Raw genomic sequence first — 6321 nt, forward strand, 5'->3', positions numbered from 1 at the left:
TTTTAAATAACTTCGAGTTCTATACTATGGCTTTTCTTCATAAGAAATGTTGAACCAACAAGAAGCAGATTCAGCCCAGCAAGACTTTTATGCCCCAGTGCAAATTACTACTTACAAGCCTTGATTGGCATAGCCTTGCTTTGCTTTGCCTAAAAGCACAATACAACTCAATTAAGAGTGTATCTTCAGGAAATAGTTCCTATCTTCACATAGCCATAAAAAATTTTTTTAACAATTTAATAAGTTTTCTGACATTATTTTGGCAATATCATAAAATGGTTTCAGACCTCAAAGAGCTACTGTGATTTAGAAGACCTGAAATTTTCTAAACCAATATTGAACATCAATTAAACTTTTATTGGCTCCAAACAGAACAGTATCTTGCAAATCCTGATAACCTATGGGCTCAATATAGGAAAATTACCCTAAAGTTACACCTTCAGTAACCAGATGCTGACTCGCCTGCTCAAAAGATTTCACTTTTCAAGAAAAAGAGATGATAAGAAGTGGCCAGTATGTGTATTTATCAGGAAAAATACAGTAAGGGCCCCACTGCTCAGTCCAGGATATCTAAAATGAGCAAAATGAAAAGGCTGTAACTTATACTGGATGTCAGTTGACAGATTATCCACTAAAATATCTATTAGCTAACGTCTTCGGTATTGCTGTTATAGGGGCACTCAAAGCTTGTGTCTGCATGTTGGAAAGATTTTCTTTATAAAAAGCAACATTGGTCCAAACGTATGACAGTCAACATATTTAGCCATCTTCCTTTGGAGGGATGTACCAGCCATTTTTCTCATGTATCTGTACAATGGAATTATAGGATTGTTGAGCTCTTGCTAGATTATATTGATTCTTATTTGCTCCAACTGTACTCTGGCTTTGCCTTTGACTAAGGTGGCATTTATTTGCATGATGACGGATTCTACTAAGTAGGCACTGCTCCAGCCCTGTTTTGTGAGAAGTTCCATACATAATACTCCTCCACCCAACACCGTACCCTCCTGAGAGAACAGGTGACACCACTCGAACAAATGGAGGATCAAATGGAAAGTTATCCTTAAAAGAAAAGTTAAGCAAAATATATTCTATGCCTTCTTTTTCTTTTAAGATCTGAAGATCACTGTGCAAAGGACTATCAGGGTCAATCTTCTGCAGTTTAACATGCCAGTCATACAAACTGTCATTTATGAGTTCCACTGAATAAATCCCTGCTTTATAACTCTGTGATCTGTATATGTCCCTGAGCTCTTTCATAAGTCTATCTGAAGCTTGCACTGACCAGACACTACACCATTTAAATGGTCTTGCCTCTGAGTCTTCCTAATTTTCTCTAATATTGCCAAATTTTCTTTTTCAATTCCTTCATCCTCCGACTTTTTCCCACTAATGGACTCTTCTTCCTTCATCTCATAGTGATCTAAGTCTTCTATATCTTCAGCCATCTCTTCCTCTTCTTCTTCTGAAGTCACTTCTGTTGTCCCATTCTGACCCGTGGGTGGTGGCTGATCCAGTATCTCAACATCCAGGTGCTTAGGAAGGTCATACAATCTGCAGAGTTCACATACCAACCACTTCAATTGCTGACAAAACAAACTGTTGTTCTTAGTATCTTCTAGACGTTCCAGAACTGATGTCAGATTTGGGTCATCAGAGTCCACAAACCACATGGGTGAAGAAGATGGACAGGATTCCGTGAGTTGCAGTGGAGTGTGAGCGGCGGCGGCACCAGGAACTGGCACTGCAGCGCGTCCAGCTTCCAGCGGACGATGCGGAATCGCTCGTGGTTCTTGTCGAAGATGGACGCCAGGAACTTCAGCTCGGCCTTGAAGCCCTCATCTCCGGCGGGGGGGGTGCGGAAGGGGAGCCCGGCCCAGAGCCGCCATCACGACCTCTCCCTGCAGCCGCCCCGCGTCGGGCCGCGGCTGGAAAAGGGCGAGGGGCACGGAGGCCGTGGCTGTGTAGTGGCCTGGGCAGCTGCTCCCTTTGTAACCAACTCCACCGCAAATTCGTGTTATTTTTGAATATGAGTTCCGACATAGAACCAATGCAGCGCAGGCAGCTCGAAATATCAACAAAGTATTTGGGAAGGATGCGGCTAATGAACGCACAGTACATGGATACTTTGAGAAGTTCCATTCTGGTGATTTTAATCTTGAAAATGAGCCACGTGGGCAACCTGAGAGCAAGGTGGATAACGATGGGCTGAAAGCTGTAGTGGAAGCGAATCCACCTTAACCTACTCGTAAGTTAGCAGCAAGGTGTGATGTTACTGTTCCAACAATATGGGACCATTTGAAACAAATCAGCAAGGTAAAGAAGCTGGATAGATGGGTTCCAGATGAATGAGCATCAGAAGAGAAAGAGTCTCAAAACTTCTCTTTCTTTGCAGTCATGACATAAAGGCAAGCCACTTCTACACCCTATCATTACGTGTCATGAAAAATGGATTCTTTTTGACAATTGCAAGCGTTGGGCACAATGGTTGGATAAAGATGAAGTGCCGAAACACAGTCCAAAACCGAATATTAATCAATAAAAGCTAATGGTGTTCGTTTGGTGGTCTAGCAGTGGTATTATCTACTACAGCTTCATGAAACCTGGTCAGTCGATTACAGCGGATGTCTACTGCAATCAGTTGGACAAAATGATGAGGATGCTCGCAATGAAGCAGCCGAGATTGGTCAATAGAGACAGGCCAATCCTCTTACAAGACAATGCTCAACCACATATTGCACAAATAACACCACTGAAACTACAGCAGCTGGACTTGGAAACTCTGTCATCCAGCATATTCACCAGACCTTGAACCAACTGAATACCGCTTCTTCCAGGCTTTGGACCACTTCTTGCAAGAGAAAACATTCAATTCTCAACAAGCTGCGGAAAATGCCTTTCATGATTTCACCGCCACTTGCTCTCCAGGCTTCTTCGCTGCTGGCATAAACAAGCTACCATTAAGATGGCAAAACTGTGTTCCTAGTTTAGGTGCATACTTTGATTAATTGTACTGCTTCTTGTCTGAGATATAATAAACTATTGATTCAAATTGGACATTTCATATCTAATAATAAAATTGCTAAAAGATAGCACAGGAAAAAAATCTAGATATCCTTGGGTTTGGCAATTATTTTTTAGATATAACACCAAAGGCACAATCTATGAAAGAAAGGATTGATAAACTCAACTTTATTAAAATTAAAACTTTCTGTTCTACAAGACACTGTGAATAGAATAAAGAAAAGCCACAGACTAGGAAAAATATATTTGCAAAAGACACATCTGATAAGGGATTGTTATGCAAAATATACAAAGAACATGTAAAGCTCAACAGTAAAACAAACAACCTAGTTAAAAAATTGGGCCAAAGACCTTAATAGATATCCTACAAAAGAAGCTATACATATGGTAATAAGCATATGAATAGACGCTCCACATCATGTCATCAGGGAAGTGCAAATTAAAGCAACAATGAGATACCGCTACACACGAACTAGCATGGCTAAAATCCAGAACACAACACCCCCAAACACTGGTGGAGCAACAGGCTGGTGAGAATGCAAAATAGTACAGCCACTTTGGGATACAGTTTGGCAATTTCTTAAAAAACTAAACATAATCTTGCCATATGACCCAGCAATCTCACCCCTTGGTATTTGCCCGAATGATTTGAAAACTTACGTCCACACAAAACCTACAGAGATGTTTACAGCAGTTTTATTTATAACTGCCAAAAACTTGGAAGCAACCAAGATGTCCTTCAGTAGATATTAGACAAATAAACCATGGTACATCTGGACAAGGGTGTATTATTCAGCGCTAAAAAGAAATAAGCTATCAAGCCATGAAAATAATGCAAAAATAAATGCATATTACAAAGTGAAAAAAGCCAATCTGAAAAGGCTACCTACTATATATGATTACAACTATATGACATTCTGGAAAATGCAAAACTATGAAGACAGTAAAAAGATCAGTGGTTGCCAGGAGTTGGGGAGAGGGAGGTTTGAACAGGCAGAGCACAGAGGATTTTGAGGGCAGTGAAACTACTTTGTAGGATACTATAATTATGGATACGTGTCATTATACATTTGTCAAAATCCATAGAATGTACACCAAGAGTGAACCCTAAAATAAACTATGGACTTTGTGTGATAATGTGTCAAAGTAGATTCATCAATTGTAGCAAATGTATTGTTCTGGTGGAGGATATTAATATGGGAAAAGCTATTCATGTGTTAGGGCACAGGCATATGGAAAAATCTCTGCACTTTCTGTTTGATTTTGCTGTGTAAAATGTAAAACCGCCCTAAAAAATAAAATCTAAAAATGGTTAAGATGGTAAATTTTGTTATGTATACCTTGCCATAAAAAAGGAAACTGGGGGAAAACTTTTTTTTTTGGTACATGCGTATCACACTGTTTCAGCACAATTTGTTGAAAGAAAAAAAAAATACCCTTTCTCTACTGTTGTGGTCACCCTGCAGAGACAGACAGACCTCCCATCCAAAATTCAGTTCAGATGTTGACATAGATGGCAGCACCATGCAGCAAGCGGGTATGAAAGGCTTTCATGGTGAGGCTTTCTGGGGAGAGCAAGGAAGGCTCCAAGCAGATCAGAGCTGGATAGAGCAGGGAAAGGAGACTGACTTAGCTTTTATTGCGGTTTAGGGTTGAGTTTCATTTCTCTGTTCCACAGCCAGAAACATTCTTAAGGCAGTACGCTAGGTAGGCGATCATAGAGCTCACCCTGTTTCCCAATTCTCAGGGTCGATACCCTTCATTGCTCGTGCTCAGTGTCTTGAAAACTGTTGTTTCAAATATTTTGTCTGCTTTTTTCTTTTAATAGTTGTCTCAGGTGGGAGGAAAAATCTGGTCTTTATCTTGGCCAAAAATGAAAGTCTTTTATCATTTTATTTTTACTGTTTTACTTTTATTTAAGAAAACTACAGATTCGCACATGTATTTATATAAGCAATACTACAGATTCCTTATACACTTTGTCTAGTTCCCCCAATAATAACACTCTGTAAAACTATAGTATAATATCACAACCAAGATATTGATATTTATATAAACCACTGATTTTATGAAGATATTTCATATTTTAACATTTAATTCACTGCAAGAAAAACTTTTGAAGAGATGCTGCTCCCAAATAGTTTCACTAATGATCCTTGAATCAAAAATTATTTACCAAAAGCCAGAAATGAATTTCGCCAACATAGTACCAGCAAGTACAGAAAACTGTAATTCCATATGTTAAAGACCATTCTTCTACTGTTTTTCTTTAAAAAGCCTAGTTGTAGTACTTCATATTCATGTATTTACAAGATGCCTCATACTCTAGTACATAAACATTTTGTCTAATTAAGCTAATTAACACTAATTAAGCTACCAAATACTGGTAGAGTTCTTTTTCTGCAATAAAAATACTGAAAAAGCTTTATTTAAGAGAAAAGATGTTAATAACTGATTTCTAAAACTCAACTAGACTCTAGACATGTCCAAGTCCATATTTTATAAAGTATAACATGTAGTTCCTTCAAACCACAACTAAAAATGTTAATATTTTTAAAAAGTAAAATATACCAAAGATAGGTATATCATTTTTTCATTTTACATCTTTGTTCAAATCAAGTCCAAAGGTATTAATTAACTCATTACCTAAAATTAAACATACCAAAAAAATAATATCTGCCCTTATATATGACTAGCAGAGACACCTATAAATGAGAAATAATGCATAAATACTGACATTCAGTTGTTAATAATAGGTTGATTTCTGTTACTTAATGAAAGTGCTTAATGGAAACATTCTTTCTACTGAGCTAATTATCACCTCCCAAAACAACACAAAGAAAATAATCACAGCTCAGGAGTCCTGAGACCAGCCTGAGTGGGAGCCAGACCCCGTCTCTACTGGGAATGGAGGGAAATTGGCCGGGCATGGTGGCGTATGCCTGTGGTCCTGGAGGATCGCTTGAGCCCAGGAGTTTGAGGTGTGAGCTAGGCTGATGCCACGGCACTCTAGCCAGGGCAACAGAGCGAGACTCTGTCTCAAAAAAAAAAAAAAAAACAAGGCTTCTCCCCGTTTTTTCAACTATATACAATTCTGAGGTTGAACTTTCTTGTATACTTCAATCAGTTTAATGCAGAAAAAGATGAGAATCCAGAAATCCAACTGTTTTCTGTTAAGTCAGACATTACAGAGGTTTGCAAACATGCTAAAACAATACCATTATCCGTGAAAACTATTTTCTTTTGGAAAACAGCTTTTTTCATTTTAAAAATATTACATGTAGAAAGTTTGTTATT

The 6321-nt window shown here is 38.4% G+C and overlaps 1 pseudogene across 1 annotated transcript in view; it reads right to left on the bottom strand.

The window, feature by feature from the left end:
- Positions 1–571: 571 nt before the first annotated feature.
- LOC105818083 overlaps positions 572–6321 on the bottom strand; it is a 30683-nt pseudogene continuing 24933 nt past the window's right edge. The window contains exon 2 of the transcript XR_001137873.1: positions 572–1842. The product of XR_001137873.1 is annotated as a ubiquitin-conjugating enzyme E2 Q2 pseudogene (transcript). The remainder of the gene's footprint in view (positions 1843–6321) is intronic.

The sequence above is a fragment of the Propithecus coquereli genome, unplaced genomic scaffold (assembly GCF_000956105.1).
Source record: "Propithecus coquereli isolate 6110/MARCELLA unplaced genomic scaffold, Pcoq_1.0 Scaffold436, whole genome shotgun sequence".
Classification (NCBI taxonomy): domain Eukaryota; kingdom Metazoa; phylum Chordata; class Mammalia; order Primates; family Indriidae; genus Propithecus; species Propithecus coquereli.